The 27589-nt window shown below is 43.5% G+C and overlaps 1 protein-coding gene and 2 long non-coding RNA genes across 6 annotated transcripts in view; 1 reads left to right on the top strand and 2 right to left on the bottom strand.

Moving 5' to 3' along the window:
- HVCN1 (hydrogen voltage gated channel 1) overlaps positions 1 to 27589 on the bottom strand; it is a 542590-nt gene that overhangs the window by 90570 nt on the left and 424431 nt on the right. The window lies entirely within an intron of this gene.
- Positions 3 to 26900, bottom strand: LOC145716855 (uncharacterized). Of its 2 annotated transcripts, none has more exons than XR_014139800.1 (5): positions 26679 to 26900; positions 22373 to 22467; positions 15946 to 16191; positions 3437 to 3562; positions 3 to 2382 (listed from the first exon to the last, which is right to left on the bottom strand). It is a non-coding gene; the product is annotated as an uncharacterized LOC145716855 (long non-coding RNA). The 2 variants fall into 2 exon arrangements; XR_014139801.1 differs by having other exon boundaries at positions 15946 to 16091.
- On the top strand, positions 11608 to 19335 carry LOC145716856 (uncharacterized). The gene is made up of 2 exons (XR_014139802.1): positions 11608 to 11725; positions 18882 to 19335. It is a non-coding gene; the product is annotated as an uncharacterized LOC145716856 (long non-coding RNA).

Genomic DNA, 27589 nt, shown 5'->3' with positions numbered 1-27589 from the left:
GATCTTGTTCATGCTCCAGAATTTAACAAATGTTAACATTTGGTCATATTTGACTTAGACTTGTTTTTAGGTAACAAAAGAAATGAAACATTATAGTTGAGACTCCTTTGGAATCCTTGCTCCATTCTACTCAATTCTTTTCCCCCTCCCCAGAAGTAGCTAGCCCAAGATTGTTGTGTATACGGGTGACTATGTTTTTTCCCAATTTACAACACGCAAACAAGTTAACGATCAACAAGGAAGAAAAACAACAATCTTAACTCCCAGGGGCAAATGGAGTGCATTTTTCAAAAAGCCAGATTTATTCAATTTAGAAGATTGCCTTTGATTCTGAGGGTTGGGCTTTCCAGCTTTACTTATATTAAAATGTCCTTCCCAGTATGAAATGGAGGCGATAGTGACAGATAGCTATTTTTTCAATGTCCCATTTGGCAAAAGAAAAAAATCCAATAGTGGGAGGGTAGAGAAATAACTCAGGCATGGTTTTGCAGTGGTGGAAATGAATGAAAGCAAGCAACATGGAGCAATATGGATATATCTGGAAGCTAACGTCAAGGGAGCAAAAAAGCTAGTTGGGGAAGGATTAGTTCCGTAGAAGACTATTTACATAAAAGTTTAACATGACAAAACAGCATTGCATATTTAAGACAGTGTTTTTCACACTTTTTGGGGGCCACATGGTGCCGTAAGAAAGATATCTTATGAACCAATCCGGTACACATACACACAGATGTAAAACCCAGGCGAAAGTTTCAGAAGACAATACTAACCTTACTACACGTGATATACTCTTATTATTATTTTTTAGTCCTATCTTACCCTAGTCTATCCTAATTTTTTTTTTAATTTTATTTATTTATTTGACAGAGAGAGAGAGCACACAGCAGGGGAGGCGGCAGGCAGAAGGAGAAGTAGGCCTCCCACTGAGCGGGGAGCCTGAGGCTCGATCCCAGGATCCTGGGAACATGACCTGAGCCAAAGGCAGATGTTTAACAGACAGCCACCCAGGTGCCCCTCTATCCTAATTTTTAAAATGCTGGTTGTGTGGGGCGCCTGGGTGGTTCAGTTGGTTGAGCTTCCTACTCTTGATTTCATCTCAGATCATGATCTCAGTATTGTGAGATCGAGCCCCACATCCAGCCCCGTGTGGGGCTTCATGCTCAGCAGGGCATCTGCTTGGGATTCTCTCTCTCTGCCCGTCTCCCCATTCTCTCTCTCTCAAATAAATGAATGAATCTTTAACAAACGAAATAAAATGCTGGTGTGGCCCTCTAAACTGATTTTACAATCTATTAAAGGGTTGCAACCTGTGGTTTGAAAAATACTGGTTTAGGAATATACATGATGCAGTAAAGGCATAAAGACACATGAGAAAAATACATATCATATTCAGGAAAGTGCTTCCACATAGTAAAAATATAAAGACCACATCATATTTAGGAGGAAAGGAGAAAGGAAGGAATTGGGGATGGGTATACACTGAATGCAATTTTCTTTCTTATGTTTTATTTTCTAAATGGGAAGGTGGTTATGTGGGAGCCTGTTATATTTGTGTTTAAAATCAACTTTATTGGGGCTTCTGGGTGGCTCAGTCGGTTAATCGTTGTCTGCCTTCAGCTTAGGTCATGATCCCCAGGGTCCTGGGATCGAGCCCCTTGTCAGGCTCTCTACTCAGTGGGGAGCCTGCTTCTCTCTCTCCCTGCCACTTCCCCTGCTTGTGCTCACTCTCTCTCTCTGTCAAATAAATAAATAAAATCTTTTAAAAAATCAACTTTACTTAGGTACAACTTAGGTATGATAAAATGCACCCATTTTAAATGTACAGTTCAGTGAATTTTGACCAGTGAATACAACCATGGAAACACCACCCAGTAAGATATAGAATATTTCCATCGCCCATGAAATTTTCTCCATGCCCTTTGTAGTCAGTCTGCCTCCACCCAGTTCCTGGCAACAGCTGCTTTGCTTTCTACCATGACAGATTAGATTGATTTTTTCTAGCGTTTCAGATAAATGGGATCACAGAGTGAGCATTTTCTGTGGCTGGTGTCCTTCACTCAGCACAATGGTCTTAAGATCCATACATGTCATGTGTGTCAATAGAACATATCTTTTTATTTGTGAGAAGTATCCATAGTATGGATAGATAAGAATATGTTTATCCATTCGCCTGTTGGAAGGCACTTGGGTTGTTTCCAGTTTGGGGGCTTAATATCATTTTTTAAACACCTGAGATGGTTATTAAAATATATATATATATATACAGGGGCACCTGGGTGGCTCAGTTGGTTGAGCATCTGATTCTTGATCTCAGCTCAGGTCTCAATCTCACAGTCGTGAGTTCAAGCCCTGGGTAGGGCTCCACGCTGGGTGTGGTGCCTACTAAATAAACAAACAAACAAACAAACAATTTGAGATAGCTTTAAAAAAAGAAAAAAAAAAGGAAACACAAAGAACAAAAATAATAATAAACTCTGTGACATCCCCTCTCCCCATATTATTCTGGCAATTTTTTTCTGGTGTCAAACCCCAAGCCCATGCTTCCTTGCCAGCAGCAAGGCCATGTTTCCTTGCCAGCATGCTGGAAAACCACTGAGTGCTGCCCACTGCGCAAGCTGACGATGGGGCAACGGGGCAGAGAAACCAGTGCTCCCTGGAGACCATCTTGGTTTTGGCACCGACCTGGCCTCTTCTCCTGGGAAGTACTGACTGCAGTAAAGGGGCTGCTGGCTTAGCGTAGAAAGCCTTCTGTGGATCTCGAATTTGTGTGGCCTGGAATGCCTGGCCCTAGAGCAACCTTGCTGAGAAGCTGAGCCACACATGGATGGTTTCCGGAATAAGTGCTTTCCACTAGCCTTTCCGTCTGCCCACACACTGGCCCCCACCCAGCCTGGCCAGGAAGCTCTGTCCAGATTTCGGGGCCCTCCAGAGCCAAGCCAGAGCAGGGCCTGCTTCAGAGCAAACTGTCTTTTCTGCCTATGAGTGTTCCAAGCTTATCTCCTCTTCATAGCCTGGTAGTTAGGGGAAAACTGTGGCCTTGGAGCCATTTGAGAAACAAAGGCTAACGCTGGGGAGGCCAGAGGGGCTGTGAGGGGGTTCAGAGCATCCAGTTCCCCAATATTGGCCACCCTGTCTCTGACTTCCCCTCCAAAGGCCATTCTCTGCCACTTCCAAGTCAGCTTGGCTGGTGCTTGCCTATTACCTGGACCCAAACCCCTGTCTGTCCCCTTAGTAGCTGGGTGGTCTTGGGCAAGTGACATCTGAGTCTCGGTTGTGTCATCTGTGAGGTGAGAATAGTGCAAGACTGAACGAAACCATGTATGTGGCTGCTTCACATGGTACTTAAAACACAATATCATGGCCTGCATTTCCCAAAATTGGCCGCGACAATATTTCCAGTCCCACTTGCTCTTCTAGAACCTTACCACTCCCCTACCAAGAGATGGGATCCAGGTTCCCGACCCTCGAGACTGGGTAGGACCATGTCTACACCAGAAGTCACTCCACGGCTTCCGAGGCTGTGTCTCAGAAGGTACGATAGGCCATCCCACTCTCTCCTGGCCTGAAAGAAGACAGACAGAGAAAGACAAAGATGATATGTTTTCATTTATGTGCTGAATCTAAAAATGCCGAACTCAGAGAGAGTAAAATGGTGATTACCGGGGGCTGGGGGAAGTGGGGGAAATGGGGAGATGTTGGCCAAAGGATACAAACTCCGAGCTCTAAGATAAATCAGGTCTGGGCATTGAATGCACAGCATGGTGAGCACAGTTAATGATGCTGTATTGTATCCTTGAAAGTTGTTAAGAGAGTATAGGTCTTAAATGTTATCACTACACACACACACACACACACACACACACACACGCACAATTATGTGATGGAGGTGGTAACTAACCTAATTGTGGTCAGCGTTTTGCAATATATACATGTATCTAATCATCACTTCTACTCCTTAAACTTATGTATGTTATACGTCAGTAATATCTCAGTCAAGCTGGGGGAAAGAAGGGTAGCCAAGCTTCCCCTGACTCTCTCTTTCTCTTGGGACACTCGCTCTGGGAAAACTGCCACTCTGCCGTGAGGAAGCCAGGCTACGTACAGAAGGCCCGTGTGGATGTTCTGGCTGCAGGTGAGGTCCCAGTTAACAGCCAGCACCGACCATCACACACACAGGGGAGTGAAGAGTTTTCAGATGAGTCCAGCATCCACAGAGTCCTCTGAGCACCCCCAGTGGATGCCAAGTAGCGCAGAGATGAGGTGTCCCCACGGAACCCTGCCCAAATTGCAGATTTGCGAGCTGAATAAATGAGCGTGATTGTTTTGAGCCACTATGTTTCAGGGTGTTTTGTTATGCAGCAATAGAGAACGAGAACACGCAAACAGCCACAATAAACCTCATTATTGATGTCTCTCTTTTGCTCACACTTCACACTCCCCATCCATCAGCAAATGCAAACACATCCCAGATTCAGTCCCAAGTCCAAGCCACTCCCATCTCGTGCCTGCAGGACCAAAGTTAACTATTTCTTTCTTGGGAGTGGGGCAGGGGGAACCTCAGTAAGAGCGTTATTGGTTGAACGACAGAAACAGAAGTCAAATGACTACTTATTAATGTTCACCAATGACCCGTTGTAAAGGAGATGAGGATAAACTGCCAATCTCAGCAAAACACATAAACTAACTTTTCATCGTTGTATATATTAAGTCCTGTTGCTTCCATATGTTTTACCGAACTTTACTATTATGTAGCTATAGTACTTAGAAGGTCCTGTCATCATTTTGTGGATGTGAACTGTTCACACTGTTGAATACTACCCAGCTAGCCATCAGCATCTTCAGTGTGACACACTGATCTTTCCACTGCACTATGCTCTGGGAATATGTTTCAAAATTAACTATTTCTACTCTTGCCTTCCTGCCATCTCTTCTCCACTTGGCAGGCAGGAACCAGATCTTAGAAAGAGAAATAGGATCATGGCCCTCTCTGCTTCCAAAGATTCCCATGGACCCCTCTCAAACTTAGAGTGAAATCTAAACTCCAAATTGTGGCCTACCAACAGTGGTGTGTTGGTAAGTCCCTCTCTAAGAAAAACAAAAAAAGCCCTGATTTACAGTGCTGGCCAATTTTCGTGGTGTAAATACTCTCACCATGGTCAATGTCAAGCTACCAATGCAATGTCTTGGGAGTTGGTATGAACTGCTTTGGCAGGCTCTGCATCCCATCTCCAGCCTAGGTCCCCACCACATTCTCCCTTGCTTGTCACTGGTAGACACTCTGGCCTCCTCGCTGTGCTGTAAACATCTCAAGCATATTCCCGTCCTAGAGCCGTGCTTAGACAGAAATGCTTTTTCCTCCAGATAATTGTTCCCTTGCTCCATTCAAGTCTCTACTCAGCTGTCACCCTCAGCTGTCAGAGAGGACTTCACTGATCACTCTGCCTAAAATAGCCCCCTTCCCCAACCCTTCCATCATGCTCTATCCCCTTACCTTGCTCTATTTTTCTCCATGTCACTCTTCATCATCTGCCATTGTATTATGTCTTTGCCCATTTTCTGTCACTGTGTGGGCAGGGGTTTTGTCTGCTTGGTTCACTGTTGTTTTCCCAGCGCCTGGCACATACAAGGGGCTCACTAAAAATTTGTTGAATAAACAAATGAACTGAAGCTATTAATAGTATAAGTGCAAAATGGGGACAATAATAGTTGGGGGCAGGAGTCAATAAAATGATCTAGGTAAATGCCTCACACGGCACTTGGCTCCGAGGAGGTGTGCATTGTAAGGTTGCTATTTACCTCTGGTCACAGGTCTGGCTGAGGCCTACAGGACAGCATGTGGGGACAGTGGGGAGCAGTGGCCATCTGTGGTGCATCCCATGGGGCAAAGCAGGCCTCTCTGCCTTCCCCTGGAGTGTCCATCACTGCAGGGTAAGAAAGCAGCCCCTGGGGCCTGGGATGCTCTCTCTGGCCTCGCTGCTTCACAGGTTAAGGAAGGTTGAACACCAGAGCGATATCTGGGGCTTATTGTGCTTATTTTGATGGTAGGGAACAAAGGGCTCTTTACTGATCTTATATTCCAAAGTCCCAAATCAGTGTTGCCAGCGTTGATGGTATAGTGGTGAGCATAGCTGCCTTCCAAATCAGTGTTGCAATATCAGCAACAGAAATACAAATTAAAAGAATAATCACCCCCCTCCCGCCAAACCACCACCCATATTCTTCCTCTAGTTTTATTTTGTAGTTACGCTTAAAAATAAAATCTTTTACTGATCTTTTAGCGATAGCTACTGAAATGTTTATAGGCGAAATGACATGATGTCTGGGATTTGCTTCCAAGTAACCCTTTTGCAAGCTGGGTTTTCCCAAAGCAAGTGTGGAGGTGGAGTTTGGGGTGCAAGATGTACATACTGCTTTGAAAATACGCAATGATTATTTATTGTTCGGTGTAAAAAGGCAAGTTGTAGAGCAATATATAGAATATAATCCTATTTTTAAAAAAGATTTTATTTATTTATTTGACAGAGAGAGACACAGTGAGAGAGGGAACACAAGCAGGGGGAGTGGGAGCGGGAGAAGCAGGGGGAGTGGGAGAGGGAGAAGCAGACTTCCCACCGAGCAGGAAGCCCGATGCGGGACTCGGTCCCAGGACCCTGGGACCATGACCTGAGCCGAAGGCAGACGATTAACGACTGAGCCACCCAGGCGCCCCAACATAATCCTATTTTTTAAAATAAAATTATGAAGATATTGTATATCCTTGTTTGGGTAGAGAAAATTTCTGGAAAATATCAAGAAACTGTCAACAGGGAGGAGTGGGATCGAGTGTGGGTAGGTGTCTATATTCCTCTTGCCACCCTTTTGCACTATTTTGAGTTTTTAAAGTATTAGACCCACATTACTTACATAATAAAAATTTCAAGTTAAAATGTTCGCTACAATTGTTAGTGTACCTTTTAAGAATATTTAGCAATTTACTGTCCATTTTTAAAGAATGCAAATCATACGTGCGCTACAGACTGAATTGTGTCTCCTTAAAATCTGCATATTGAAGTCCTAACTCCAAGTACCTCAGTGTAGCTGTATTTGGGAATAGGGTCTTTAAAGAGGTACTGCAGGTAAAAAGGACGAGATTAGGGCAAGCCCTAATCTGACATGACTGGGGTCCTAATAAAAAGAGATTTGGACACAGATGGGTAGAGAGGGAAGACTAGGAGAAGACATAGGAAGAAGGGGCCATCTACAAGCCAAGGGGAGAAATCTCAGAAGATACCAACCCCACTGACACCTTGATCTTGATCTTCTGGCCTCAGAACTGTGAGAAAATGAATGTCTGTTGTTTAAGCCACCCAGTCTGTGGTACTTTGTCATGGCAGCCTAAGCAAAGTAATTCAGCATGTTAAATATTTGGAAAATATAGAGAAGTGGAAGAAATAAAGTCACACACAATTCTACCAGCCAGCAAACCCACCCACGGGAAAAAAGGGGCTCTGACCACTCTTCTTACCTCCTCACTCAGGATGGGGGAGGCATTTCTGGCCTGTTGCCTTCAGAAAGTTGGGAGGGATTTTGCATTTAATGAGCCTATTTTGGGTGCCTGGGTGGCTCAGTCGGTGAAGTTGCTGCCTTCGGCTCAGGTCGTGATCCCAGGGTCCTGGGATCGAACCCCACATGGGGCTCCCTGCTCAGCGGGGAGTCGGCTTCTCTCTCTGCCTCTGCCCTCCCCTTCCCCACCCCCCGCTTGTGCATGCGTGCACTCTCTCTCTCAAATAAATAAGTAAAATCTTAAAAAATAAAATAAAGACCCTCTTTCAACACAAACTGGATGGCATATGATGTTGGCATTTGATGTTTTCAGATTACAGTGGGTTTTTGGTTAAAAGGAGATGCTTCTCCTAGAAGGTGACAAAAATCCACACCACAGAATTTGAATGTGACCTGATTTAGAGGAGGGGTTGGCAAACTTTCTCTTTAAAGGGCTAGATAGTAAATATTTTTGACTTTCTGAGCCAGTCTCTGTTGTAACCACTCAACCTTGCCACTGTTAACAAAAGTAGTCACAGACATGTGCCAGATCCATGGGCCTATGCTGACAACCCCTCGTTTGGAGCAGTGATTCAATTTACTAAAATTAAATTTAATATTTTAATTAGAAAGGACGATCTTAAGGAGAAAGTCTCAGTTGGTGCTGCTAAGTCGTTAACAGTGTCCTAATCCTGATAATCTCTTCTTAATAAAGACAAATTAGAACTCAGGCCCACTCTTTAGGTGAGAAAATATCCAGTTAGAATTTAAGGACATTGTTTTGTCTTCAAAGTATATATATATACAGTTATTTTCTATTTATGGCAAGTGACACTGGATTTCCACTTCTGAAAATTTTCTTTTTAAAATAGATTTTAAATACAAGAATTGCAAGTTGATTAAATATGTTTAATATGTAATAATACAGAGGGCATAAAGATATGGCAAACATTGTGAAGAAATCTGGAAAACACTGGCTTTTGGAATACCTGGTACTTTTATTTTTTACTCTTAAATTTCTGTCTTTTGCTTTAATATTCTAACTAAGTAGTCCCTTTTTTGGGCTGCTATAATAAAACTATCATAGTCTGAGTGACTTATAGACAACAAATATGTATTTTGCACAGATCTGGAGGCCAGAAGTCCAAGAGCAAGGTGTCAGCAGAATGGTGTCTAGTGAGAGCCTGCAACCTGGTTCATAGATGGCTGTCTTCTTGCTGTGTCCTCACCTAGCAGAGGGGTTGACAGAGCTCTGCGGGGTCTCTTATAAAAGCACAGATCCCATTTATGAACCTCGATTTCTTTCTCTGTACACTGGGATAATTAGTGGCATCTACTTTGGTGGGGAGTGGAGAGTTAGAGTCAATAAGGCAATTCATGCAGAGGGCTGAGAGTCTGCATAGCAGCAGCAAGAGTTCAGTAAATGGTAGTTGTCATGGTGACATGGTGACTATGTTGTTTCAGAATGATAAAGGGAACTTCAGGGCAATATAATGTAAGAGCAGTGGACTTTGAGCCAGAAAGATTTGGTGTAAATGTTACATTGCCCATTAATTAGGCCAGTCACTCTGGACACACTAAACTTCTCAGCCTTAGTTTTTTTTAATCTGCAAAATGGGAACAAGGTCCAAATGAGGTTAGATAGAGAGAGCTCCTATCAGGACTATTCAGGACTCTTCATTTTTTCTATTAAAAAATATTCATTGGGCATCTGCTATGTGCCAAGCACCATTTTGTGTTCTAGGACTATGGCAGTAAGCAAAACAGAACCCCTCTCCTCCATTCCAAAAAGATAAAAATTATTGCCCTTACGCAGCACTTGGGGGAAGGTTGGGGTCAACAGACAGGATAAATAAGTAAACTATATAGAATGTTGTAGGGTGATGTAATGAGGGAAGGGGGATAGAAAATTGGGAATTTTATTTGCAAGAATCAGAAAACTCAAGTCCAGGTGGCTTAAGGGAAGAAGTTAGCTGCTTATCTGAATGAAGAGTGCATGCATTAAAAAAAATAAATAAATAAAATAACATTCAGGGGTGGCTTGATCCAGGAGCTCAAATGATGCTAACATGGCTGGCCTCCCTCTGTGCCTCCACTCAGTTTAGCTTCCTTTTGTGCTAACTCCACTCTCATCGGGTGCTGCCCTGTGGGTGGAAAGATGGCTGCTAGCAGCTCCCCACTCTCACAACTCCAAGACCAGCTGAGAAGGGACTCAACTCTTGGCTAACAGACAGAACAAAAGTCGGGGTCTGACTCTTCAGTGGTCCAAACTCGGGTGGCAATCACTGCGGCCCAGGGGCATGTGAGGCTCTCTGATTGGCCAGGTCCAGGTCACATGACCATCCTGGGCACCGGAAGTGGAATTGCTGTCCTGCAGAAAACGTGAACCATTGGGTGGGGGGGAGGGGCATGTCCTGCAGAAAATTAAGGTGTTGTTCCTTGAAGAAGGGTGAAAAGTTGGGGGTGGGTGAGTAGAGAAACAGAATAGGTGATCAGTAAATGGCTGCTGAATTTGAAGATAGTGGTTGGCCTCCTTTCTCCAAATTTCTAACCCGGCTATCCTTGGCTGAGCCAGAAAATTATTTCTGAAAATTGTCCAGCAGTTCTGACATCTCCTGCCAAAAAAATGTATCAGGATATAAAGGCCCAGCTGCTCTATTAATGAGCCTGGAAGGAAGATGGACAGGTGTGTTGTGAGTAGAACTGGTGCCCGGTGAGGACAGGAAAGAGAGGAGAGGGAAGAAGGCTGAGCTGGTGGGGGGGCAGCTCGAACCGCTCTTCATCCTCTCCAGCCTCAGGCCTGATCTGAAAAGATGGATGTGTCTGCTGCATGTCTTTAGAGAAAGCAGGAGGCACCCGGTTACAGCAGAACTGGGGTTGGAGGCCTCTGACCGGAATAAGAGATTAAGAAGAGGGCTGGACTCCAGAGGCCAGGCAGGGCAGCAAAACCCTGCAGGAGTCAGCCTGGAAACTGTTTCCTCCTTGCCAGGCTTGAGAACTCTCCCTGGTAACCTCCAGGTAACACCGTTCTCCCCCCATGCCATACCCAGGGCATAAAAATAAGAAAATAAAAGACAAAGAGAGATGTATACCATAGGATTAATTTCGGCTGCATATAACAGACACTTAGGCACATATTACTCTGTTTTTTCTCTCATATGAAAACAGGTTCATGGGTGGGCAGCTCAGGGTTTGCGTGGGGGACCCACAAAGTCATCAGAGACCAAGCTTTGCTAGCTTTTCTCTCTGCTCTCTTTTGAGTTGGCTTCAGATCTCAGGGCTGCTGGAAAGTTTACTCTGCCCACTCAAGGGAGGAGCAAAGCAAAGGGTGTGAATGTGTGATTTTATTGAAGTAGGAACAAAAATACTCCAGTGCACCAAAAGGGCCAAGATGGAGTGTTAACACTTCTTTCTAGTAGCCCTCATTTCCTACCTTAGTATCTTGCAACTTGCAGGTGTGCAGTAAATATTGCTGATGAATTATATCTCCCTGTCTCCTCCAACACAGCGGCAACCTCCTGCTTGTACGGAAAACTGAACACGCAATAGTCACAGCTAAGATTTATTGCACACTTTACTTCAAGCCAGGCACAATGCTTATAGAAGCACCTTGCATGCCTCTTTTTATTTACTAGAAAAAAATTTTTAGTTGTGGTAACGTGTGTTATTATTTAGTAATGATTTTAAACATCAGGGATCTGAGGCCCAGAGAGGTTAAGTGACTCGCCTAAGGTCACACAGTAAGTGGTGGATCAGGGACTTGAACTCTCATTTGATTGACTCAGAAGGTCCTTTTCTTAACTATTAGGTGATCTTGCTCCCTTGATTCTCAAAATCTATGTCAGGACATGTGTGCTGTAATATCCATGGCAATGTCATCAGAGCTCACACTCACGGGAGGCTTATTTTGTGCCCAACTCTGTTCTAAGTGTTTTATGTGAACTATCCTGTGTAACCCTCCCAAACAGTCCTATGAGGTAAGGACTGTAATTAACCCAGTTTACAGATGTGGAAGCTGAGTCATGGGGGAGTTAAGTAAGTAGCCCTTGAGTGGCTGAGCTAGGATTCAAACCCAGGCAGCCTGGCTGCAGAGCCCAGAGCAGACACTGTCAGCACCTCCCTGCCCTCCTTCCAGCAACCACCTTTCTGTGCAAGCCCATCTGATGCTTCAAACCTCCCACCCCACGCTTGCACAACCCCAAAAGTAAGTACCTCCTGTGATTTTGTAACTTAGGCACCTCACCTGGCTCCCTCGGGTCCCGGACCTCCTAACTGCCGGCGCTTGGACTTGGCTCTGTCCACCAGGGCTGGCTCAGCAAGTGTGGGGGCCAACGAGAAGTGCCGGGAAGTTAGCGTGGCAGCATCCCTCAGCCAATGACCGACAGAAGTTCTTGTTCTGGAGGATAAATACCCCAGCCCCCTCACCTCTGGGATAGCTCTGAGGCATGTTCTATGGTTCCCAGTGCTCCCCAGCAGGAATGAGTCCCAGCTGCCCATAGTGGTAATTTGCTTGGTAAAGTGTACCCTTTTATTAACTTCCTTCCTTTCCTACTCCCTCCCTGATATTTCCTGGAGTCACCTCTCAAATAAATAATTTGCAGTAGAATCCTTGTCTCTGAGTCTCTTTAGGGGAAACTCAAACTAAGTAGAGTCTAAAGTCCTAACCATGACACACTGCCTATACAGATCAACGTTGTTTGTAATTGCAAACAAAACAAGCAACTTAGGAAAAAACCCTGGAGGTCACCTAAACAGGGAACTGGCTAAATCAAAATCAATTCTATGGTATATATTCTGCTTTGTATTTAAAAAAAAATTTTTTTTTTATGCTCTGGCCATGCTGCGGGGGGAGAACTGTGTTATCTGTGGGTTGCCAAGGAAAGTTCTCAAGTGCAAGTGTATATGGTGTCATGTACATATGTGCGTATGTGCATATGAGTGTTCCATTGCATCTTCACAGACCTCTTAGATGGACCACTTCCACGCCATAAAAACTTGCCTGAAACTTCAAGGTCATCCAGTCCAGCCAAGAGCAGGCAAACTTTGACTAAGACCAATTTCTCTTTTCAAACAGCCTAACAGGAAGGGCATCTACTGATAAGATCAGCACAAACGAATTTGCCATTTGTTGTGAGTTTTCAGAGTTCAAGCCAGAGCACCCCCACCTGTTCTTGTGGGTTTTCAGGGGGAGGGTTTCTTTCAGAGATCTGAGGCTGGGAAGAGGAGGGTGGAGGAAGGAAGCTGATGTAGCTTAAACCAGCCACTGTTGTGGGGTTCTTGTCAACCTAAATTTTACAAAAATTTTTTCCAGGTTATTTAGGGGTGCTTTGCCAAAGACTGACTCAGAGAGGTGACAATCCCAGTTTGAGGCCCAGGATCGGGCATCTGTCAGGCCTGGGATCCGAAATGTCAGCTGAACTGGTCCTTCCACCTAAGAGAAGAGACCTTGCCTCAGACTTTTCTCTCTCCCCTGAACAGAGCCCTTTCTCAACACCAAGGCCTTTGTGTACATTATCTAATCCTCACCATAACCTATGAAGTAGAAGCACTCTTGTTATTTCCATAACATGTATGAGGAAAATGGGGCTCCCAGAAGTGAAGTAACTTATTTGCTCAATGGCACTCAACATTGGCTACTCAGCAGAGCTGGGATTTGAACCCAGGTCTGCCTTCCTCCCAAGGACTCAGCCCTTCTCAGAAGCTGGGGGTGAATGTGTAAGTCAGCTTCGCTGCATAACAAATAACCCCAAGATTTCAGTGGTTTACAACACACACACATTTCTTGCTCTGTGCTTCTGCTGGGCTCTGCTCAGTGCACCTTCTCATTCTGTGCCCTGAGGAATATGTCCATTCTTGTGGCAGAAGGGAAGCCCACCAAAAGGGAGAAAACGCTAGCAACACTCCCTTAAAACTTTCTGCTGGATGTGATGTGCATCACTCCCCCTCATATCCTATTGGCCAAAGCATGTCATATGGCCAAGTGGGGGCAGTGACATACAATCCTTTTACAGGGAAAGGGGAAAGAGTGAAAAATTGAGAACTATAATACAGTTTACTATGTCTGCCTTCTTGGTCACAAATATTAAGTTCTCTCCCATCAGCACTTAAAATACTACCCTACCCCTTCAAGGAAGACACCTCAAAAAGTCACATAGAGTCGTGATAGAAGGCTTGGAGTCTAGGCTCTTGTAGTGGTCTCTGCTTCATTTGCTAAGACATTGTTGTCTTTGAAAACCTCTCCTGCAGGGTGTTGTACCACCTAGGAGGAATGAATAGGCTGCCACAGTTTCAGCCTCCTGTCGGGCAACCAGTGGAAAGGCATTTCGGTAGCAGGAGAGCTAGAAGACCAGCCAGGCCAGTCAGAGCAAGAAATTCCAACCACCACCACCACCACCATCTACAGTACACTTCTTATGGGCCAGGCAGGATGTTAAGAATGGTGTCTCATTTTATCCCCACAATAATACCTTTTTATGATTTTATCCCATACATTAGCATTATCAACCCATTTTACAGATATGAAGACCGAGGCTTAGAGAGCTTGACCCCAATTTATAAATCATTCGCTCGACCATTGAGATAAGTCATCCCTGCTTATTCTGCATGGTGGTTTATGGTCCTGAGACATTAACCCTTTAATTTCTATAGCTGCCATCTCCTTTCTAATGCCTTCAGTGCCATCTGAAGTGGTCTAACACTCCCACCAAGCTCTCCCAGCAATCCCACTGATCTTTTCCTCCCCACTCTATTCAGTCTACTACTTGTCACTCTGAGCATTGGCTCTGTATTAGTTATAATACAAGTTTAGTTGCTTTAATAATGAGATACTAACTAGTAGTTACTGAAATAATATAGAAACTTATTTCTCTTTCGTATAAAGGTACAAATAGGCGGCCTTGGGCTAAATGGCAGCTCTATAATTATCAGGTACCAAGGCTCCTTCCATCTTGTTTTTCTTCTATTTCTGGTATGTACCTCCCCTCTTGTGATACAATATGGCTGCTATAGCACCTGCCATCACATCTGCATTTCAACCATGGAGAGCTTGTAAAGGGGGAAATGAAGGGTATGTCTCCTGCTTTCAAGGATACTTTCTAGAACTTATACATACATCTATTTACATCCCATTTGCTGAAAGGTAATCATATGGTTATATCTTGCTACAGTGGAGCTATGATGAAGTGTAATCTCTATTCTGGATGGCCTTGTGTGGTTTTATTACTAAAGGAAGAAAGAAGCACAGATATTGGGGAAAACTTTCTAAGGAGGGTCTCACCAAGCCTGTCGGTGAGATGGGCTTGCATTTCTCTTGGGCCTTCTGCCTTTTACCCAATGCCAGCAAACTTTCAAAGGCCTCCTCTGGCTACACGTAACTCTGAGGTGAGTCCGACGAAGGGCTTTCTTGACCTGTTGCTGTGCAGGGTTAATCCCATGAGTGACGTGTTCATATTGTTGCTCTGTTGCTTGCTGGCTGTGTGACTTTGGGCAAATAACTTCACCTCTCTGAGTTTCAGTTTTTTCCTCTGTAAAATGAAGGTCACAATAGTGCTTACCTTATACAGCTATGTGAGGGGATGGATAGGATGACAGATGGGGTGTTTAGCCTGCTACTTGGCTCTGAGCACTCAACACAATTTAACTATTATTACTTTTTCCCAGTAATTTAAAAAAAATAGAGTATCTCGGGGCCCCTGGGTGGTGCAGTGGGTTGAGCATCTGACTCTTGGTTTCAGCTCAGGTTGTGATCTCATGAGACTCTCTCTCCCTCTCCCTCTGCCTCTCTCCCCCCACCCCCAGAATAAATAAATAAATCCTTTTATTTTTATTTATTTATTTATTTTTTTAAAGATTTTATTTATTTATTTGAGACAGAGAGAATGAGAGAGAGAGAGAGAGCACATGAGCGGGGGGAGGGTCAGGGGGAGAAGCAGGCTCCCTGCCAAGCAGAGAGCCCGATGCGGGACTCGATCCAGGGACTCCAGGATCATGACCTGAGCCGAAGGCAGTCGCCCAACCAACTGAGCCACCCAGGCGCCCCAAATAAATCCTTTTAAAAAAATAGAGTGTCTCCTTGATCAACTGTTTAGAAAAGTACCACCTATTAGAAATAGAATGTGAGCCATATACGGAATTTAAATTTTTCCAGGAGCTACACTAAAAAGGTGAAAAGAACAGTGAAATTAATTTTTTAAATTATTTTTTAAAGCTTTCATTTATTTATTAATTTAAGTAATCTCTACACCCAGTGTGGGGCTCAAACTCACAATCCTGAGATCAAGAGTCCCATGCTCTTCCAACTGAGCCAGCCACGTGCCCCCAAAACAAGTGAAATTAGTTTTAATGTTATATTTTATTTAACCCAATATATCCAAAATATTTCAACATGTAAACAGTATACAGAAAAGTATTCATGAAATATTTTACCTTCTTTTTTAATGCATGAGGCTTTAAAATCCAGTGTGTATGTTACACTGATAGCACAGGACCAGCCACATGCAAGGGCTCAGAACCGTATGTGGGGAGTGGCTGCTGTATGGACAAGATAAACCCATCCTTCTCTGGTTCTGTCTCTGTGTAGAGCCAAAGAAACGTTATTATGCATCCAGATCGCTGGGACCTTGGCCAAGTCAACCGCCGGAAGCTTTCAGAATATTTATAGGTAACCGATTTCTAGAAAACAGAAAGTGAGACTATCTCCAGGCCCCACCACCTTCCTTCAATCTCAGGGTCACTACCTCAACTACTGTTTTCTAGAGACCCAGCAAAAAGGGTCTGACAAGCAGCAGTACGTGCATATGCAAATGTACAGGAAAAAGTCGGGAAGGATTCTTACCAGGTTGTTAAGAGTGGCGCTTAGGGATAATATCAAAACACAGTTTATAGTAATGCCGCCGATTTTTTCCATTGAGAATGTATTCATGTGTTACTTATATATAAGCGAAAGGTGAGAGAAAGAGAAAGGTAAAGAAATGTAACCATGATTTGGGGTGAATCTCTAAGAATTTAAACAGAAAACAGGGCCGGTGTGGGGACTCTGGTGCCAGCCGGCCCTGCCACCTACCAGCTGTGTGTCCTGGGGCAAGTTTCTTTTTCTTTCTTTTTTTTTTTCTTTTTTAAGATTTTTATTTATTTAACAGAGATAGAGAGAGAGCACAAGTAGGCAGAGCGGCAGACAGAGGGAGGGGAGAAGCAGGCTCTCCGCCAAGCAGGGAGCCCGATGCGGGGCTCGATCCCAGGACCCCGGGATCATGACCTGAGCTGAAGGCAGCCACTTAACCGACTGAGCCACCCAGGCGCCCCTGGGGCAAGTCTCTTATGCTCTCTGAGCCTCAGTTTCTTAATAAAGTGGGGATGATAAGGGGACGTGCGTCACTGGGTTGTTTTGAGAATTAAGTGAAGTGAACATGTGTAGGGTGTTGTGATCATGCCTGGGACAGAAAAAGTGCTCAAAAAATGTTTTTGTGCTTTTTGGTTGGGAGAAGGTAGCAGGAAACTCTCTTGGTGCAGGTACACTGATGTGAGAGCTGCAGGATCCGGGTGCGGAGTCTGGATCTGCCGTTAACTAGTTTGTGTGAACTTGGGTCTCAGTTTTATACGAATACTAATTCTAATATGAACAACAGCAATATATATATTTGAGTACTTGCTCATCCAGAAACTTCCCATGTTTTATTTCACTGGATCTTCACAACATCCCTCTGAGGCAGATGCTATTATCATTTCCCTTCTACAAATGAGGAAACGGAGGCTTGCCCAGGACCAGGCAGCTCCTAAGTCCCAGAGAAGGGATTTGAGCTGAGGGCCGTCTGCCAGATGCAAGAGCCTGAGGCGATGCCCATTGTACCACACTGCCCCATCTGTGGGTCTTGCCCAGTTTTGCTGCTCTGTGGTGCTGGGAGGTGAGTTGCATGCTGGGAGCTGAGCGTTCTGATTTTGAGCACTAGTTCTGTTGAGATTCTGGACCCTGGAGTTTGCCTATCAGTTTTGTCATCAGTAAAATAGGGCCAAGAAACACAGTGCCCTGCCTTTGAGGGTTTTCTTGCCAGCTTTCTCTAGGGCTTCCTTTAGACCTTTGCTACCTCTTTTTATGTCATTGTCCCAAACACCTCACTCATGAGATCACGATGAAGATCATAGGACGTAAGTGGAAGATCTTTGGGATGCTTCAACAAACAGCACCGGGCTTCCAAGCCAGACTATCCAGGAGGAGGAAAAAGGAGGTTGTAGGGAGGGAAATCTGAATCTGATCACATTAAAGAATACACGTGGGGTTTTCGAGAGAATGGTGACTTTTGCACAGAATCTCAGGAGGGAATACTCCGGTGCATACACGTGTATGTCCTCACATAGACAGGCTGTCTGAGATGCCCTGGCGGCCGACCTTCCGGGGAGTGGGGGGGGGGACAAGGAAGTTGTTAAATTATCCAGCTGTTCTGTCTAAATATGCTGCACATCTGGTGGCCTGGAAACCTCTGGGTGACTTCTCACTTTACAGTCACGGTTTTGTTGTCTGGACTCAACCTTAGTGCTCTAGAGGAGGAAAAAGGAAAAAATAAAAGAAGAAACACTGGTAAATTAGAGGCAAGGGGGAGGGGAGAAAGCAGAGAGAGAGAGAGACTGACAGATGGAGATACTCAGAGAGAGACAGATACAAGCATGCAGAGATGGACAGAAAGACAAAGGGAGGAAAGCAGAGGGGGGGTTGGGGGAAGAGGGAGAAAGAGAGTGAGGGAGAGGAGACCCAAGCAGGGCGATGGAGAGAGATAAACACTGACAGAGATAGAGAAATTCACATAGAGACAGAGACATAAACACAGGAAGAGATAAAAAGATGAGATAGAGAGACACACAGAGAAAGTCAGACACGACTGGAAAGAGTGAGAGAAAGAGACAAAGACTGGGAGTGGAGAGACCCACGTGCAGAGACAGAAACAAAGAAACACAGACACACAGACACTCAGACATACTCCAAGTGACAGATTCGCATAGAGAGATGGGCTGCCCGGCCACTGAGGAAGAGAGGGACAGAGGTAGAAAGGGACAGAGAGATTGAGATGGGCAAAGACAAATACACATACAGAGCAGAGACTAGAAAGAGACAGAGAATGAGACAAACAGAGAAAAAAAGGCAAAGAAACAGATCCACAAGGAGAAGAAAATAAACCATTCAAACAAAAAGAGCCATCAGGATTTTCTGTTCTGCCAAAAAATCTTGGGAGTCAGAATGTGTTGTGTCAGGGCCTTAATGCAAAACATGAATCTCTCCAGAGGAAAGAGTGGGCTTTAAAAAATGGTTTTCATGTAAGTAATTGCTCCCCAAATGGGAAATTATTTTATTCATTTTTGTCTTTTCTCCATAGAATATCAGGACCTTCTGAGGAGCAACCAAAGACAGCATTTGAGTGTTTATCTACTTTCCACAAACATCTAGCATCAGCGGCTTCTTTTTCACAGGAGAAGAAAGTTTCTGGACAAGAATGAGGCCTCTTGATAAACACTGGGGGTGCACAGAGTGGACTGCCATGTAGAAGTGCTAGAACAGGGAACGCACTTCCTTGCACCTCTCATGCTGATGGACGATTAGTAGTGGCTTCCCAGAGTGCTGTGTGCGAAGGAGTTCTGAAACCACATCTCAGGGAGAAGGAATGCTGTGATCCATTATTGATGTCTGCCATGGTCTGGGAGGGGACAGTCATGGTGGCCATTATGTGCCATTCCTGTACCAGAATCTAGATCCTGTGTGAAATATTGGAGTAAGAGTACAAATGGAGGCCCACATACCATATGTCTAAATATATTACAAGTTAAAATCGAGTTGCACCTGTGGCCTGGACTGTGTTCTTACTCATGCCCAAGGCGGCCCACCCCTGGGATTTCCCTGTCAGCCCACAGACTAAAGGAGTTGAGCACTTCCCTGGGCCAGCCTCACCACCACAGTCCTGAATGGCAGCTGGACATGCAGGGTAGGGCAGGGTGAATGCAGGTTCCAGGCCTAGAATGGTGCTTGGGGTGGGGCCTCACCCAGGCAATCTAACTCAGGCTTCCCAGGCAGTTCTAAGCACCTCTTAGTGTATTTCCTGAATAGAGGAGCATAGTTAACTGGGGAACATGGTCCAAGACACTGATTGTAGGTGATTTGAGACGGCCTCCTTTGAACTGAAGCAGCCATTTCACCCTCAGTGCCTGGCTTAATGTCTGGCACGTAGATTGCACAATAAGTATTTGTTTTAAAAAATGAATTATTTAAATATACTTCTTTGTATATGAGTTCACTTGAGTCTGTCAGGTCCTACAACTCAGTGATCCCTCCTAAAAGTGAGTGGCCAGGGAGTGCTGTGAGGAGGGGGTGCTCTTTCTGTTTTATACACAAGGTCAGCAAAGGACTCACTGGCAAAGTGACATTTGAGCCAAGACTGAGGGAAGTGAGGGAGGAAACCATGAGGATATTTGGGGAATGATGTTCCAGGCAGTGAAAATAGCCAGTGCAAAGGCCCTGAGGCAGGACTGTGCGTGACATGTTTGAAGAACAGTGAGAAGGTTGGGGTGGCTGGAATGAAGTGAGTGAGAGCCAGAACAGCAGGTGCTATTACTCCTGTAGGCCTGCATGGCCATGTTAAGGGCTTTGGCTTTGACTCTGAACAAGATGGGGGCCATCAAAGGATTCAGAGCCTAGAACTGATTTACATTTTAAGAGGATCCCTCTGGCAGAAGGTATATTGGAGCAAATTATAGCAGAGAACTTCCCTAATCTGGGGAAGGAAACAGGCATCAAAATCCAGGAGGCACAGAGAACCCCCTCAAAATCAATAAAAATAGGTCAATACCCTGACATCTAATAGTAAAACTCACAAGTCTCAGAGACAAAGAGAAAATCCTGACAACAGCTCGGGACAAGAGGTCCATAACCTAAAAAGGTAGAAACATTAGACTGGCAGCAGACCTACCACAGACACCTGGCAGGCCAGAAAGGACTGACATGATATATTCAGGGTGCTAAATGAGAAAAATAGGCAGCCAGGAATATTTTATCCAGCAAGGCTGTCATTCAAAATAGAAGGAGAGATTAAAAAGCTTCCAGGACAAACAGAAACTAAAAAAATTTGTGATCACCAAACCAGCCCTGCAAGAAATATTAAAGGGGATCCTTTAAGTGAAGAGAGAGCCCAAAAGTAACATAGACCAGAAAGGAACAGAGACAATATACAGAAACAGTGACTTTACAGGTAATACAATGGCACTAAATTCATATCTTTCAATAGTTACTCTGAATATAAGTGGGCTAAATGCCCCAATTAAAAGACACAGGGTATCAGATTAGATAAAAAAGCAAGATCCATCAATATGCTGTCTGCAAGAGCCTCATTTGAGATTCAAAGACACCTCCAGATTGAAAGTGAGGGGGTGGAAAACGATTTATCGTGCTAATGGACATCAAAATAAAGCTGGGGTAGCAATCCTTATGTCAGACAAATTAGATTTTAAACCAAAGACTGTAATAAGAGATGAGGAAGGGCACTATATCATAATTAAAGGATCTATCCAACAAGAAGATTTAACAACTGTAAATATTTATGCCCCTAACATGGGAGCAGCCAATTATATAAACCAATTAATTAAAAAAAGTAAAGAAACACATCGATAATAATACAATAAGAGTAGGGGATTTTAATGCCCCACTCACTGCAACGGACAGATCACTGAAGCAGGAGATCAACAAGGAAACAAGGGCTTTGAATGACACACTGGACCAGATGGACTTCACAGATATATTCAGAGCAGTCCATCCTAAAGCAACAGAATACACATTCTTCTCGAGTGCACATGGAACATTCTCCAGAATAGATCACATCCTAGGTCATAAATCAGGTCTCAACTGGTACCAAAAGATTGAGATCATTCCCTGCATATTTTCAGACCACAATGCTTTGAAACTTGAACTCAATCACAAGAGGAAATTTGGAAAGAACTCAAATACACAGAGGTTAAAGAGCATCCTACTAAAGAATGAATGGGTCAACCAGGAAATTAAAGAAGAATTTTAAAAATTCATGGAAACAAATGAAAATGAAAACACAACTGTTCAAAACCTTTGGGATGCAGCAAAGGCGGTCCTAAGAGGGAAGTCTATAGTAATACAAGTCTTTCACAAGAAACAAGAAAGGTGTCAAACACATAACCTAAACTTACACCTAAAGGAGCTGGAGAAAGAACAGCAAATAAAGCCTAAACCCAGCAGGAGAAGAGAATTAATAAAGATTAGAGCAGAAATCAATGAAATAGAAACCAAAAGAACAGTAAACAGATCAACTAAACTAGGAGCTGGTTCTCTGAAAGAATTATTAAGATTGATAAACCCCTGACTAGACTTATCAAAAAGAAAGGACCCAAATAAATAAAATCATGAATGAAAGAGGAGAGATCACAACTAACACCGAAGAAATATAAGCAGTTATAAAAACATATTATGAGCAACTATATGCCAACAAATTAGGCAAGCTGGAAAAAATGGATTCATACTAGAGATGTATAAACTACCAAAACTGAAAACAGGAAGAAATAGGAAACCTGAGCAGACCCATAACCAGCAAGGAAATTGAAGCACTAATCAAAAATCTCCCAACAAACCAGAGTCCAGGGCCGGATGACTTGCCAGGGGAATTCTACAGAACATCTAAAGAAGAATTAATACTTATTCTTCTGAAGCTGTTTCAAAAAATTGACATGGAAGGAAAACTTCCAAACTCTTTCTATGAAGCCAGCATTACCTTGATCCCCAAACCAGAAAAGACCCCATCAAAAAGGAGAATTGTAGACCAATATTCCTGATGAACATTGATATCAAAATACTCACCAAGATACTAGCCAATGGGTCCAACAGTACATTAAAAGGATTATTCACCACGACCAAGTGAGATTTATTCCTGGGCTGCAAGGTTGGTTCAACATCTGCAAATCAATCAATGTGATACACTACATAAATAAAAGAAAGGACAAGGACCATATGATCCTCTCAATAGATGCAGAAAAAACGTTTGACAAAGTACAGCATCCTTTCTTGGTTAAAACTCTTCACAGTGTAGGGATAGAGGGAACATACCTCAGTATCAAAAAAGCCATTTGCGAGAAGCCCACAGCGAATATCATTCTCAATGGGGAAAAATCGAGCGCTTTTCCCCTAAGGTCAGGAACATGGCAGGATGTCCACTATCACGACTATTGTTCAACATAGTAGTAGAAAGTCAGCAATCAGACAACAAAAAGAAATAAAAGGTATCTGAATCAGCAAAAAAGAAGTCAAACTCTTACTCTTCAAGATGATATGATAGTCTATGTGGGAAACCCAAAAGATTCTACCCCAAAATTGCTAGAACTCATACTGGAATTCAGCTAAGTGGCAGGATATAATCAATGCACAGAAATCAGTTGCATTTCTGTACACTAACAATGCGACAGAAAAGAGAAATTAAGGAGTTGATCCCATTTACAATTGCACCAGAAACCATAAGATACCTAGGAATAAACCTAACCAAAGAGGCAAAGGATCTTTACTCAGAAAACTATAGAACACTCATGAAAGAAATTGAGAAAACACAAAGAAATGGAAAAATATTCCATGCTCATGGATTGGAAGAACAAATATTGTTAAAACGTCGATGCTACCTAGAGCAATCTACACATTCACAGCAATCCCTATCAAAATATCATCAACGTTTTTCACAGAGCTGGAACAGGTAATCCTAAAATTTGTATGGAACCAGAAAAGACCCCAAATAGCCAAAGGAATGTTGTAAAAGAAAATCAAAGCTGGTGGCATCACAATTCCGGACTTCAAGCTCTGTTACAAAGCTGTAATCATCAAGAGAGAATGGTACTGGCACAAAAACAGACACATAGATCAATGGAACAGAATAGAGAACCCAGAAATGGACCCTCAACTCTATGGTCAACTAATTTTCAACAAAGCAGGAAAGAATATCCAATAGAAAAAAAGACAGTCTCTTCAACATATGGTGTTAGGAAAATTGGACAGCCACATGCAGAAGAATGAAACTGGATCATTTTCTTACACCATACACAAAAATAGACTCAAAATGGATGAAAGACCAAATGTGAGACAGGAATCCATCAAAATCTTAGAGGAGAACACAGGCAGCACCCTCTGTGACCTTGGCTGCAGCAACTTCTTGCTAGACATATCTCCAAAGGCAGGGGAACAAAGGCAAAATAATGAACTGTTGGAACTTCATCAAGATAAAAAGCTTTTGCACAGCAAAGGAAACAGTTGACAAAAGCAAAAGACAAGTGACAGAATGGGAGACGATATTTGCAAAAGTCTTATCAGATAAAGGGCTAGTATCCAAAATCTGTAAAGAATTTATCAAACTCAACACCCAAGGAACAAATAATCCAATCAAGAAATGGGCAGAAGACATGAACAGACATTTCTCCAAAGAAGACATAAAATGGCCAACAGACAGATGAAAAAATGTTCCACATCACTTGCCATCAGGGAAATACAAATCAAAACCACAATGAGACACCACCTCACACCAGTCAGAATGGTTAAAATTAACAAGTCAGGAAATGACAGATGTTGGCAAGGATGCAGAGAAAGGGGAACCCTCTTACACTGCTGGTGGGAATGCAATCTGGTGCAGCCACTCTGGAAAACAGTATGGAGTTTCCTCAGAAAGTTGAAAATAGAGCTACCCTACGACCCAGCAATTGCGCTACCAGGAATTTACCCCAAAGATACAAACATAGTGATCCTAAGGGCCACCTGCACCCCAGTGTTTATAGCAGCAATGTCCACAATAGCCAAACTGTGGAAAGAGCCCAGATGTCCATCAACAGATGAATGGATAAAGAAGATGTGGTATATATATATATGTTGGAATACTACTCAGCCATCAAAAAAATGAAATCTTGCCATTTGCAATGACATGGATGGAACTAGAGGATATTATGCTGAGTGAAATAAGTCAATCAGAGAAAGAAAATTATCATATGATCTCACTCACATGTGGAATTTAAGAAACAAAGCAGAGGATCATAAGGGAAGGGAGGGAAAAATAAAACAAGATAAAATCAGAGAGGGAGTCAAACCATAAGAGACTCTCAGTCTCAGGAAACAAACAGGGTTGTTGGAGGGGAAAGGGGATGGGGTAACTCCGTGATGGGCATTTAAGGAGGGCACGTGATGTCATGAGCACTGGGTAGTATATAAAACTGATGAATCACTGAACTCTACCTCTGAAACTAATAATACATTACATGTTAATTAATTGAATTTTAATTAAAAAAACTAAAAAAAAAACCCCAAATATCAAATAAGCAATATTGATTATAGGTAATATATATAAATTATATATATCAATTTTCTATTGTTAACTTTTAAACAGTATTACTTTAATAGTAAAATAAAGGCATATATATTATGAAATAGAATGTAAAATTAACCTATATGATTATGATGAAATTATGATGAAATTAAAGAATGTTTTAATAAAGACAAAAAGAGGATCTCTCTTGGCTGCTGGGCTGAGGATAGACCAGGTAGAAGCAGTGAGTTGGTCACAGACTTTCCAGATGAGAGGTGATGGTGGCTGGGTCAATAGCATAGAGATAGGGAAAAGTGGTCAGATTCCGGATATATGTTGAAGGCAAGTGATGACGGGATTTGCTAACGGATTGCATTGGGTGTGAGATGTGAGAGAATAAGCGAGTTAAGGATGAGCCAAAGAGGACAAGAGAGTCAGGATGATCCAAAATTTTGGCCTCAGCAATTGAAACGTTGGAGCTCTCACCACTCCCTGAATCTGAGAAAGATAGTGGGAGGGGCTAGTTTAGGGCAACAGATCAGGAGCTCAGGGTCAGCCATGGATGCTGGGGCGAGGTCATGAAATCCAACAGCAGGCAGCACTGCATCAGGTGACTGCCTTCCGTGGCCTATTGGCTTGTCTATATTTTGATTCTTCCTCTTCTCTTTGCAAATACGTTTTCTCTGATTATTTGTCAGCATGAAAACATCTGACCCTACCCTGATTTGACAAGTTCCTGCCTTTCTTAGTTTATGTTTTAGAGCAGCAATTTTCAAATTGTGTGCCAAGGCACCCAGAGCCTCTGCAGCAAACTCACAGGGGCACCACGTCGTATTTTACATTTTCAAGGCAAATACAATGATAGTTGACATCTTTCCGATGCCTCTGGAGCTACTAAGCTCAAGGTAGCTCAAGCTAGTTTCAGCATTAGATTGCACGACATTCCTTTCCATGATGTCATATCTTTGCAAGGTGGATTTTCCGTGGCTGTTGTAATAAAAAGCAATTACTACTTGAAAATCAACCTGGAACAGGAAAGAAGGTGTAACCCAATCTGCTTCCAAGGTTTGAGAATTCGTGCGGTGCCCCGACAGGCACATCCATCCCATTAGACAGCAATTGTGGTTATTTAAGAATGAAATAAAAATTTTTTCTTTCAAATTTATCTTTTCAAAGTCTACGTTATTAGGCCATAAAGACTTACTAAGTTGTTTGGAGCTAGCTACTTAATAAACGGAACTGTTAGGTATTACTTTTCGCCTAGGGCTGTCACGGGAAAAAAAAAAAAAAAGACAGAGACAATAGGCAAAGCGCCCACTAAGTAGGTTTGGGAGCACCTGCTGGAGACACAGTCTCTAATTGCTTACTGTCCAGCCAATGGGTTAACTAGCTTTGGATCAGGTGACCATGGCTGATCCAATCAGTGATCCTGTTGGTCTAGACACAGGGTCCAGAGGAACGGGGTCGGGGGGGAGGTTGGTAAATCGCTGTTGGTTTTCAATACATCTGGCCACTTCTCTTAACCATAACCCTAACACCAACTAAGGTGTTAAATTCAGAAACCTCACTCTAAGTCTTAACTTGAGCCCTGCTAGTGAGAGGAATTCTAAAATTCTAGAACTCGGCCACCTTTAAGACCTTCTAGGTCCTTTTGGATCCATTTTGGCGTCTGTCCCTAGTCTCTGACGCCCCTCGCAAACATCGTGGGCTTTCCATTTTTCAGCTGCTGAGCCTTTGCACCCTCATCCTGAATTTGGGACTTCCCCAGATACTGGCTCTCGTGGGGGAGGAAGGGAGGAAGGGAGGAAGGGAGGAAGGAAGTTGGCCAGTACTCACTTTCTCAGCATCCCTGGCAGTTGGCTCAACCAGTCACATGCACCCACTGAGGGGTTTGACCGTGGAGTCGGCAAAGCAGCAGGGACAAGGAGAAATTTAGGGATGTGTAGAAGGTGGTGGGGCGGGTGGTGTGGAAGCGGCAACACCATCTGGGCTCCAGGGAGAGCAGTAGCCGGGAGGGAGGCTGGCGGGAGCGTCCCTTGGCCCGGCCTGGCGGGGTGCCGCACCAGCCGCAGTGGGAGGAGTTGTGTGTCCTCGGCGGCCTGGTCCGGGCAAGCTTCCGGCCGTGGGCCCTGCTGTGTGCCTGCCTTCCGTCTGTGCCTGGTTTCTGACCTCTTTCTCCAGCCTGCCTGGCAATTGTGTGAGCTCAGCACTCTCCCCGTAATAAATTCCCTTTCTGCTCAATTTAGTCAAGAGTCTGCTTCTGTATCTGGAGTTGCTACTGAAAACTGAACTGATTCTGGAACCCACTTTATTCCTTTATTTGGTTGAAAAAAAAGTAATTCTGAAATATGTCATATATAGAAAATGTATTTGTCCAGTCTCAAAAGCACTAATAAATACCCATATCCACACCAACCAGGCCATGAAATAAAATCTTATGTGTCTCAGAAGTAGGGTGATCTTATGTTCTGGTTTGTTTGGGACAGTTTGGATTTGGACCTGTTTTCTGCCATAATTATAACTAGCACCCTCTTTTCATCCCCCAAAGTACGCCAGTTAGGCCACAAAATACATGGTCACCTTACCCAGAAGCGTCCTGTATGTTCCACTACCCCACTGCAGACCCTTCCTTCCCTCGAGTAACCAATGTCTGGAAATTTGCTTTAATTATTCCCCTCTTTTCTTTATAGTTTAAACACCAAAACAATGTATTGTTTACTTTTACCTGTTTTTGAGCTTTATGTAAA

The sequence above is a fragment of the Leptonychotes weddellii genome, chromosome 13, assembly GCF_054177405.1.
Source record: "Leptonychotes weddellii isolate Sample4059 chromosome 13, ASM5417740v2, whole genome shotgun sequence".
Classification (NCBI taxonomy): Eukaryota; Metazoa; Chordata; class Mammalia; order Carnivora; family Phocidae; genus Leptonychotes; species Leptonychotes weddellii.
The sequence above is the reverse complement of the archived record's forward strand: the minus strand, read 5'-3'. Positions and strand labels throughout refer to the sequence as shown.